This window comes from Anas acuta, chromosome 9, assembly GCF_963932015.1.
Source record: "Anas acuta chromosome 9, bAnaAcu1.1, whole genome shotgun sequence".
Classification (NCBI taxonomy): Eukaryota; Metazoa; Chordata; class Aves; order Anseriformes; family Anatidae; genus Anas; species Anas acuta.
This window is the reverse complement of record NC_088987.1, coordinates 13,416,635-13,428,687: the sequence shown is the minus strand read 5'-3', so window position 1 is coordinate 13,428,687 and position 12,053 is coordinate 13,416,635. Positions and strand designations below refer to the sequence as shown.

The 12,053-nt window shown below is 45.1% G+C and overlaps 1 protein-coding gene and 1 long non-coding RNA gene across 5 annotated transcripts in view; one reads left to right on the top strand and one right to left on the bottom strand.

Annotated features, from left to right (window-relative positions):
* LOC137861127 (glypican-5-like) overlaps positions 1–12,053 on the bottom strand; it is a 418,126-nt gene that overhangs the window by 52,759 nt on the left and 353,314 nt on the right. The gene's annotated exons all lie outside the window — the stretch shown is intronic.
* LOC137861130 (uncharacterized) lies at positions 967–8,482 on the top strand. The gene is made up of 3 exons (XR_011099402.1): positions 967–1,164; positions 1,490–1,666; positions 2,006–8,482. It is a non-coding gene; the product is annotated as an uncharacterized lncRNA (long non-coding RNA).

Sequence of the window (12,053 nt, the reverse complement as noted above, 5' to 3'; positions counted from 1 at the left end):
TGAATTATGTCCATTTGATACTGTTATTTCCCCCTAGGATGGGCTGGGGAGCAGGGGAACTTGCTCAACTTCTTAGAAACCAGTCTATTGATTTGACATGCAAAAGGAAAAGTGCCTTGTTTCATCCATTTATCTTGAAAAACAAATATGCCCCATAAAGGTAAAAAATGCTTAAGTATCAAAAAGAGAGAGCATAGATACATCTCTTTGTAAAAGTCATAAGAAAAAGAAGTAGCAATTAAACTACCCTTAGCTTAGCTATGCCACAGTTACCTCAGAGCAGTGCATTTTCCCCTGACTAAACTGACCTGGTGTTTCCCTCCAAAGAGAGGATAATGATGGCTCGAGGTCCTCTGCCTTCCTGCCCTTCCCTTTCCCCTTGTGAGGCGCTGAGCTGTGGGGTTGAGCCATGCACACCCTGCTGAGCAGCGGGGGCCTCAAACACAGCTTGTCAAGCCACCACCTCACCTCCTGCGAGTGGATCTTCCAGTGAGGATTGCAAGGAGAAAACACGGACAGAAAATGGATTCTTTGTATTATTCCCCAGTTGAAGCTGCCCAGGACAACCAAGAAGCCACACTGAGGGACTTTGAATCCCTTCAGATCTGTGACATGGAGAGTGCCCTTCCATCATATCTAATGCCTTTCCTCTGCTGAAGCAGAAAGCGCCCCAAGAGGCGTTCGACATTACCTGTTGAATTGCTGTAAAATTACAATTTTCCTCTTGTTATCTGTTCGTAGGGGGTCTCTTGACAAAGCCCACTTGGGCAGGGTTAAGTAATTTCTGATGCCTCCCCTACGGCTGGTTATTCGGAAATGCAGCCACACACCTGCAGTTAGCATTAATCATGTATGCCAGGCTGACTCCCACAGGCCTGAAAGTCTTTGGCAGCTTTATGAATTAATTGTTACAGCAGGGATCTCATTTCTAGGGAATGATTACAGGTTTTCTTTAATTTTTTCTTTACATTTACCTCTCTGGCAGATTTGTCCTTACCAGCCTTTTTTTTTTTTTTTTTTTTTTTTTTTAGAAAAACCTCAAATGTTTCTTCTAAGATGTGGTTATTCACATCTTTTCTACTATCTACATATAACGGCTTGCTTCTTCACAGGAAGTCTCTAATCACCTCTGGGTTACACAGAAAGGATGAGGCATACAGCTTGGTTTGTTTCTGTGTTTTTTTATCCTTTACCCATTTTTTTTTTTTTTTTATAAACATAGTCTTTGAAAGTCATGCTATATCTTTTGGGATCCTTAGTTACTGTTCTCCCAGAAGAGACTTCATATCTGAAATTACAAAGGGTCTGTGCTACCGATGAACTTTCTTTACAAGCCATGGTCTAGCTTACTTACCCTTTTAATGCTATTCTTCATAGCTCAGCATGCCCAGAGGCACTTTTGATTGGGGTGCATTTGAAGTTACACAGAGATTCACAAGTTCTATTTTTTAAGTTTTTCTTCTTATTTGTTTCTTTACTGCAATATAAGGACCTTCAGCGTGGAAGAGGAAATCCATACTGCCTGCCATACCCCCCAAAACCAGGTGCCAGCACAACAAGCAGTGCTGGCAGGACCACTGGACAGCATTTCCTCGCAATGCTGGAAAGTGTGGGGCAGCTGCACCGCTCTGCTCCGGCCCTGCATGCCATGTGTGGCTTGTTCCAGGTAAGTGTGGGGCTTCTGTATTCCTTTTCACCCCACCAGGCCCCAGGCAGCCTGACACCCAGATTAGCAAAGGGATAACGACTCCCGCAGCATAAGTATTTTAACAGATTGCCCTTCTTTTTATCAAGCAGGGATTCAGCTGTGCTAAATGATCCCAAGTGCCTCTCTTCCCTGGCTCCCTGTCCCAACTAGCTCCTGCTTCTCTTCTTCTTCCCTTTGTGTTAGGGTGGTACTGGGGACTACAATTAAATTCCACACTGGGCAAAAATGGGTTTTAGTACTTTTCCGTTCCCTGCCCATCACACCCAAGTTATTATTGAAATATTTTTTATCATTCAGTACTTCTGCATGTCAAGAGTCAGTGAACAGCACAACTGGAATGGCACCTTCCGAGTGAAGCTGCAAGTTCAAGTGCTTGGGCACATGAGAAGATCTGGCCTCCAGATACCAAGCTAATTGCTCTGCAACAACCAACTGGGACAACTCTGTAACTGATTCCACATAACCCTGGCATTTTATTCTTGCTCAGGAACAAAGAAAGAAAGAGATTTGCATTTTCCAGCCAAAGCCTGCAGACTCCAAACAAAGCCTTGTTTTTGCTTTCTGAAAGCCTATTCACAATTCAACCTATGTTACATTAAAATGAAAACACACTTAAGACAAAAGAAAACCATTCTTTTCTTCTAAACAAAGTAAGCACTGAATCTGTATCACCCATTTGCTTCCAGCATAAATACATGACATGTACAGCTGAGAAAAATATTCCACCTTTTAAGTGGATCAGGGAGCAGGGAAGATAATTAACAGATGGATGGGCTAGTGTATATCTGTGCATAATAATCTGTTACTGCTAAGGCTACCAAGTCAGCACTAACTACCCATATCTAACAGACTGCCTGCAGATGCACCAGAACTCCCTGCTGCCTTGCTGAAGGGGATCTGCTCTGGCTGAGAGGTGCTGTGACACCCGTCACAGAGCTCGGCTCCAACCACCAACCCGATGACTGCAGGCTCCTCTTGTGGCTATCCTGGCATTCAGGGAAGTTCAGCCTCATCTGTCAGACACAGACACACAGACTAAAAGAGCCTCTCATCTTGTATAAACATTTCTGTGATTAATGAAATCTTCGTGCTCTCTACAAATCACCAAACGTACACGTGAAGAAAAACCATCCCACAGGTTGGGACTCCGTAAAAGCCAAAGTGGCTCCCTGCTACATCACGAGAAAATGCAGCTGGAACAAGAAAAAGCAGATGTGACTGGGGCCTTTCACACGCACCTTACTCTCACTCTCACCACGACGCTTCTGGCACCTCATGCTGCAGCCTGGCAGCCAAGAGCGCTGCCCTGCCCTGGGAACCTCTGGCTTCAGGCAGCCACATGCAGCCTCACAGGCTTCACTTCACACAGCTTTCGTGCAAAACAGCCTCTGATCCAGGATAAATACGGTATGACAGATGAGTTACACATCTGTTTGCTCACATACTATTTGTTGAAACCTGCAAATAAATAGCCATAGAAGTTAGGACAATGCTGTTGCGCACATCTCACTGTGCAACACGGCTCGGGTTGGTTCTCAGCACCCAACATTGCACAGGAACAGGACGCAGAAGCGCTCTTGAGTTTCTCTGTGTCTTGTAGGGGGGAGGCCTAGGCAATGACTGCCACTCACAGCAGCGTATTTTGGAACAAGGAACACAAATATGCTGGTGAAGTGGTGGGCAGCCCAACAAAGGTCTCTGTTGGCGGCGAAGTGAGATTCGGGGCGGTCTGGCAAGGACAGGTCTGGGACGCATCTGCTGTGCAGATCCTGGAAGGTGCTGATGTACTGTGAGACGACAGCTTTCTTCCTCAAGTCAGGAGGAAGGCAGCCTTCCCCTCCATGGGAAGTCCTTCCTAATGAGAAAGCCCTGCAGAGCAGCATGCTTTGCCCCACTCTTTTTCTGAGTAGCAGGTATTTATACACAGAGCACTTGCTGTCTTCCCACTCATGCTTGGTCTTATTAGCTGATCTCTTCTCTGTGCTGTTTTTCTTTTTTTTTTTCTTTTCTTTTTTTTTTTTTTTTTCATAACCATGCATGTATTTATTCATGTGGGAAAAGGCCTGCTTAATTACGCACCAGAGGAGGTGGACTGCATTCATCCAGAAGTCTCCCTTGGCAAGGTGCCCATCACCTCCCCAACCAAGGGAAGCGGAGCCGTGTCAGGACTAGCAGGGTGACACCTGCCTTGGGGGACTGGTGTTGTGGAGTATGCACAGCAGGAGGAAATACAGTCATTATTTTGAAAATCAGCATCAGAAAACAAAATTCAGGGTTCCAATCTATATTTGTTTCTCATTTAAGCCCCCCTCCCCTTTTTTTCCCCTAAGCTAAGCCTGCAGTATTTTGATTTAAATTATAGTCATCAGTTAAATCATTCATTTCAGGTAAGACAGTAAGAGTGATGTGTTGTAAAATTCATTCTTCAGCTAATGTGGGGGAACTTGATTTTAATGCCTGGAACTGAAATGGCTTCTGCTTTCTGTGCATTTGCCATTGAAAACACCTCCAAAAATAGTAAGGCTAGAGAAACAGTGTGGTAAATGAAACTGCTTTCTCTGGACTTGTTTCTGGCAGACTTGGCTGCATAAAGGGAAAGACGTTGTTTTTTAGGAACTGTCCATGTTTATGAGATGGCTAAATATAGACATGAAAAGGGAGGCTGTTCCTGGACAAGGAAAGCAGGCATGTTTTCAGGAAAAATTTGCATGGGATCTTACCCACTAACCTAGAAAAATAAATGCTATGTCCTAATGCACTCAGGGAAAAGAAGAAAAAAAATAAATAGGAAAACAGTAACACACCTGTATCAAAGTGAGAAATTCAACACCTCATGGAAATACTGCCATCCTCTCCTGTCTTGAAATCTTTTCTTCATTTATTTAATTGAAAGTTTGGCAATTAAATGAACTGTTTAAATCCTGACTTGGCTAGAGGGCAGCATACGTGGGTATTTTGCTTCAAGAAGACAGGAGGAAAAGGTGTATCAGGGTTTGAGGTGAGCCCCCCAGCCCTTACTGTGGGCAGGAGGGAGCAGGAGCCTGCCTGTTCGACAGCTGCACAGCACCAGCCAGCTGAGGCTGCTACACACGAGCCTAGATGGATTCATGTTCTTTTAAATCCTTCCCTTACAAGCACAAAAACCATCTTGCTCAAAAGCAAGAGTGAAACTGTTCCGATAAAATCTGTGGAGGTGACTAATTCGGGGACTGAGCATAAACAGGAAACACAACAGCTGCATGCAGCTTGCTTCAGGACCAGGGAAACTGCTGTGGAAATGCAGTTTATCATTAGAGGCAATGAGGAATTGAGAGAGTGGGAACGAAGCACTTGCTCTGTGTGACAGGCCCAGTACCAGCTGGGGGAGCAGACCCCAGCTGTGCTCCCTTTCACTAGCACAGAGCTGCCCGGGGGGCTGCAGCAAGCCGTCCTCCCGCCTGGCCCCCTTCCAGGTGGGGACACCCGTGTCACACAGCTGTGGGTGGCCAGGGCCTTGAGCCCCACCAATACCTGTGTGGCTGCTGGAAATCCTGCTCTTTCCTGGGATCTTGGTGAATAAAGGCCTCATTTTGTCCCTGAGCCGAGCCTGGAAGAGTCACGAAGAGGTGGGAGGTGGTAGTTAGCTAGTCCTGTGCTTCTGTTATTAGTGCTTCTGTGTTTTTACCCTCCGTTTTTCCTGTTGTGCCAGCAGAAAGCAAGCAAGGTGTTCGTTTGAAGCTTGCTCTGGTGCCAGTGGCTTGCCAAGAGCTTGGCCACAACAGCAGGAATGTGCTGACACTGGGGGTCGATTCTCTCCATCACAGCAGGCTGTAAATCAGGCCTGGAGCTGGTGCTTGGTGCCCAGCAAACACAGGTGGAAGGGCAGAACCTCTCAGTTTCCTTTTGGGACACCCCAAGCAAACTCTTTGGGCCCAGGACTTGCTGCTGTATTCTCATCAGTGATCCTACTGCTGGCACTGTGACAACACGCTCTTGGACATGGGAGGATGTTAGCACTCTACTGATGGGAGAAGTGACCTGGAGATGTCACCCAGAGCTCTGGTAACTTCTGCAGTGCAGAAACAGCAGCTGTGTCTACAAGCTGCATGGTGTTTCCATAACCTTCAGCATATCCCCGTTCCCCTAAGCAAAGTCCAAGCCTCACGTGGGCCTAGCAGCTCAGCCTGGGAAACTGTCTGCCCGCATTTCCCAGCAGTTATCTTGTGTATGAGCTTGGCTCAGGTATGTCTGCGCAGAGCTGCTCTTTCCATGACTCAGAAAGCTGCCCTGTGCTGGTCAACAGCTTTGCTGCAAACATGCCAGAGCACTGACACCTTTAATGGTCAGCTGCCTAGGCAGACTTCAACATCTTTGGCCCTCCAAACCCCAATATTTCAATATGAATATTATGCACATACGTATTGTATACGTTACACAATATGTATACGTTTTATTGTTAAGGTCCCTTCCAACCCAACCCATTCTATGATTCTATGATAACAAAATACATTATCTAATTCATTACACATTATATTATACTATATGGTTAATGTGTATATAGAATGCACCTGTGGTATATATCTTACCTTACTGCATGCTGTTAATTGGAAAATTATGGCTGCACAATGAAAGACAACTGAGGTAATGGCAGCAAAAATAAATATAGGGACTTACAAGCTGCACTAAACTTCTCATCAAGCACAGAGGCTACCAGGGACCTCAAAGTAGAAAGCAACACTGCAACACCCTGTTCTTCCAGCTGGTGTTTCCCAACAGCCGCACACAAACACCACCTTCCCCTGCTCGTGCTGCAGTGCAGAGCTGGTTGAGCTGCTGGAAGTCAAGGCCAGTTTCCAGATTTTGCTGATTTTATTCTGGTTCTGCATAACGCCCTCTATCTACTCTTCTTTTCTACTCTTCCTCCTCCTGCTGGCTCTTGTTTTGCCACCCAGCCTCTCCCCCCAGCACAGCTCCTGTGCTGCCTGAATCCCTGGTGCAGCAAGCCGGGGCGAGCTCTGCCCCTGGCAGATACAGAATCACAGGCTGGTTCGGGTTGGAAGGGACTTTAGGGATCATCTAATTCCAATGCCCTGCCACAGGCAGGAACTCTTCCTACTAGCCCAGGAATCCTGCCCCATCCCAGTGCATGGATCTCCTAGCTCACTGGGACCAAGCACGAGAGCACTGCCACAACAAGAGCCAGGAGCAGTGCTGGGATGGCTCCGTGGATGTGGGGTGGCAGCAGCACTGCTGGGGGAGCAGCAGCCGTGCTGCAGGGGAGGGCATTAGCACGTCACCCATCAGGAAGCCTTGAGCTGACCTAACAGCCTGGGCAGGGAGGGGTTATACTACAGCACTGCCAGCACTAGAGAGACAATCCAGACCCTAAAGTGGAGGTGAAATGCACTCTGGACACATGAGATAGCTCCAAGTTAATCTTCTGGTGCATCCAGTCATTTCTGTGAAACAATTTCAAGGCATTTCACATGGCTTGTCCTCACTTAGAGCCTCTTCTGCCATGCAGATATTTCCCTTCCCCCAGTTCTTACATTACTACCATCGAAAGTCATTTAATTTCAATTTCAGAGCTTGATTGGGCTGAATGTAATGGAACCAGATGCTGTGAATGAATGAAAGTTCCTTCCGTGAACACCCATCACATTTCTGAGCTAAGTGGGCCATGTTCAGCTGCATGCAGGTACTTCATATGCTTTCAGAGAGTTTATCTATCTACACCAGGTATGAAGACAGTCCAATGAGCTGAAACTAAAGTAAAGGCATTAAACTGGCCTTTGTTGTCTCAGAAAGCAAATACTATAAAGCTTTAATTGCTAGTTAATCAACACACTCCAAAATAATGAATCATGTTATTTTTCTTGGTGCTTATGAGGTTTGAAATAGTGAGAAAATTATACACTCATTTTTCCCCGAGGGTTTTTGGTTGTGGACTATTTCAAAGGCAAAACAATTCAGCCCGAACATTTTACTTCAGTACAATCACAAGGCCAGGGCTGAATATGGCTGCATTAAAAACAGCATCTGCGAGTACGAGGGGCTGCTACGCAAAGAATTTCCTTTAGAAATATCGTTTTGCAGAAATCCTTTTATGTTCCCTGTGAATATCCCCTGTAGACTGGGATGATAGGGGTACACAGTGCCAATAACGAAGCCAGCCTTAATGGGAATACATTCGAGACTACTGGTACAATGCCTGAAATTATTCAGAGAGGTTTCAAACAGCATTTTTCTACCTTTTTCTAGTGGCTCTCCAGATGTTAGCTGGCCTTCAAGAGCGTTCAAGGAATTTGCCACAGGTATTCACAGAATTCATTTTGAGATAACTTTGGCAGAAATATAAAACATTGAATTCAGTGAAAGAGTTAAAGATAACACATCAAAACCACTGCATTACAGATGGAACTAGCATAACATCTCCAAAATTCATCATTAAATAGGACTATTAATCTTGAAGCATATAACTTTTTGAAGTTAAGGTGGTGAGGGTCCCATCTAGCAGAGGCAAGTTTCAATATAATTTTGTGAAAGAATCCATCTCCTTCAATCTGTGAGCAGTAGCTTCAGCAGGAACAGGAACAAGGTGCCAGAGCATCCTCATCGCTGGATAGAGCCTTTCTTTCACTCATGACTACTACAGCATTATTCATTAAAATCAAATGGCAAACCAACGCCTATAGGGCAGCTTAATGGGTACTAAAAAGCTCTCCTGAAGTCCATTAGCCTTCCTACAGTCCCCCTGCCTTCTGGGCATGCACTTTTATTTGCTCTGGACCACAGGAAAAGTTTCCTGCTCTGTGCACAGCACCTGGCACACTGAATCTAGGTAAGTGCAACTCTTAGGCACTGGTTTGATGTCTCCAGGCTTATGCCCTCCATGCGGTTTGAACGCTAGTTTCACAGACTGAGGACCGATTTAGAAGTACCCAAATTTAGGAGTAGTTTCATGGACAGACGTGGGCAATAGCTGAACCCTGACATGGGGACCCACTGGATGTGCTAATGGTAGCTCTAACCCACGGGTTAGAGCAGAAATTGGTACGGGGACTCTTAAGTGCCTTTTTTAGACTTGATCCTTTCTTTGCCAGAAGCGAGGATCCAGAACAGAGCATCACTCAAACAAAGCTCCTTCTCCCAAGGGCATCCATTTACGCAAGTTCACCCCAAGTGCCACCAAATCATCTCCTTGTTGGGAGACACACAGGTGAGCACGTCGGGTAGGCTGCTCACAGCACAGGCACCGACCCCGTGGGACCAACACCCCCAGCATAGGACACCACCGTGCCCATGGGGCTGGGGCTCTTCTCCTGTTGGCTCATTGCACAGACACCCTGCTCATAAACAGGGACTGCACACCGCTAAATGCTGTAACCGAAATCACCAAGAAAACATGCAATGGAATTTTTGAATTAAAATAACACTTCAAACAACTAACACTTGCTCTGATCGTGGAGAGGCATTCCTGCTCCTGATTTAAAGTTTGACATTTTCAGACAGCTGCCAACATCAGGACGTCTGCTTTTACTTTCCTTGATGATACATGTACTTACAATACCAGCTATTTTTTATTTTTATTTTTTTTAAGTCTTCCAGGTTAAGAACAGTTCTTTCTCTTGAATCACATGCAAAACCATGCTTAACAAAATTATTTAGATAGCCAATAGCCAATTATTCCCCAAATATTTTTCAGTATGGCCCATTACGGAAATCAATCAATTATGTTGCTTCTCATTAAACAGTCCAGCACTGCCATGAATGTTAAACATAATGAATTTCATATTTTAAGATAATCTCCATACTTGAAATCATGAGGTTAGTGACATTATTAGCCTTTTCCCTAGCTAAAGCTCTTTTATGATTTCTGATTTTCTTCTCCTCCTAGGAGAATATAATTTATAAGGGCGATCTACTCTAAGCTAGGCTACTTCTTGAATTCTTGCTGATAGGAAACAACCTTATCTACTAAAATAACAGAAGAAAACTACTGAAGTATTTTTAGATTACGGATGACTTTTCCTGTTGCAAAGAGATGAATTTAATACCACTAGAATATGCACAAAATTGACTTAATACATACACCATGCAAAAAGAGGAAACTGAGCTACTTGTGCTAAGGAGTGGTTCCTGTACAGCTGGGCACACAGACCTTCAGCAAGAAATTAAACTTATAAATAGAGTGTTCCCAACACTGAGATGAACACGGGCTCTCTCTTTTCACCAAGCACATCCACCATAAACAGTAAACACTGAAATAACCTTCATCTCACGCGTTAAGGGATTTCACTGGAGTCCCCACACAGAAGTCCCTAACAGTGGTGATACTGGCTGCAGCTGAAGATGCTTGGTGCTGTTAAAGGCAGGCTGCCCCAAACAAGCAAGCAAAGGTTTTCATGTGAGGCCACGCAACCAGCAGCACTGCTATTTTCTAAAACATAGGAACTCTTAGAAAACGAAATTATTTTACTCAGTACTGAAAATATTACATGGTCTTCACCAAGAAGGATCTATAATGCTATTTCTAGAGCATATCTCCAAGCACACAGATCCAGTGAACACATGCAATCCATTTGTGAGACTGCTCCATATCCTGAAAACTGTTCCTCACAACAAGAACCAAATCCACCGCTTCCCAGCACAGGCTAAAAACCAAGGGAGCTGAGGAATGCCCCTCCAGAGCAAACACAAACCACAGACCCACCAAAAGGATCAGCACTAGTGCCGTACAAGTATCCCTGTGCAGGCCTAGCTCTCCTTGATTTTGCTGAAAGGTTTGCAGCATCCATCCTGCACACAGGACAGGAGCTGAGTGCTAGTTTGTCAGTGCTGGAACATTTCCTTACAATTACTTCCCTCCTGTAGGAGAGCTGTGCCTGCAAGCAGAAAGATTTGAGCAAAACTCGAGCACCAAGACTGAGTACCTCAGTCTTCCTTGTGGTTAAAACTATTATGGAATGAAGCTGCTGAATTCAAACCAGCCAGCTCGAGTTCTGTGCAGAGAGCTCAGACTGGTCCCAGTGCAGACTTCATGACAGATCTCTGCAGCTGCAGTTCAGACAAATATCCTATTGCCCTTTGCAGAAGTTTATTTGAGTTCAGGAAAGGAAGTGGTGAGAGTGGTTGCTGTAGCTGACAATGACTTAACTTGAGCACTGATGTCATTGCAGCTATCTGATTTTTTTTTCTTCCTGGAGTATTCTTCAGCTTTTTCATCTGTGGAGGAGTTAGAGATGCTGCCTTAAGAAAGAAAGTGTGCTTTATACAGAGGGTGTAACATCTGTGGCTTACAAAAGCAAGGACATAAGACTAAACATTTCCATTAATAACTGGAAAAAAGGAATGTCTTTGTACATTACATCCTTGTAACAGCTTTTGTGATTGTATTTATATAGCATCTGGGGCACGGTAGATTGTCTCAATCTGTTCTCTGTTAAATTTTATACCACCTTGCAAACACGAACAAGACTTTCCTATGGTATTCCTGACCATAAATATGTTAGGATAGAACAGAACAGTAGCTAAAATTTCAAGTAGCCTCCAAGTAAAGAAAAAACAACTTCTATAGTTAACCCAGAAGAGAAAAAGTCTGCTGTTCTTAAGCCACAGCCAGCTTACACCATCCAGCCAGAGCACAGCAAGTGCTTCACTTCCCAGGTCACATCCTGCTTTTTCGGGTGTAGCAGCCACAGGTGTTCCCACCTGCAGGGTCTGAAGGTCTAGGACTGCACCGCAAATCGACTCCGTAGCTACCCCGTGGCCCTGCTGCCCTACCCAGGATTTGGCAAGAACCTCCTCCTGGCCTGTCCATTTCCTTAGGATTACTCTCAGAACCGCAATAAAACTTTCACATACACATAAATAAAGCGATGGTTTAGCAGAATAAGGGATTAAAGCTTCAAGTTCTCCCACCCATATTATTTAAAAAAAAAAAAAAGGTTATAAAACAGAAGTTATCAAGCCCTGTATGATACAAAAATAATTGTTTTCTTAGGCGGTTTGTATTACCTGCAAGTCCCAAGGCAAGAACGTAGAGTGCAAGTCCATCATGACAAAGGAGCCACAAGCTTTTCCCAGCAGAAGGGTTCAGAGACTGCTGAGCGGGAGCCTGAGGCCGTGACAGCCCTGGTGAGTGCAGGGCCAAGGAGTGAAGGAAGCCCAGCATTCAGGATCCCAGGCAGGGGGATCTACAGGCATCCTCATCCACCAGGAGCTGGGACGGAGAATGCTGCTGAGCGCTCTGATGACTGCTGTTTATGGCAATGTAGAGCGGGACAAATCCTGAAGCCCCCGTCAGCACTATCAGAAAGCTGGAGTTTACATTTGTGGTTAGGTTTGACTGGGGCTTGCCATGGTC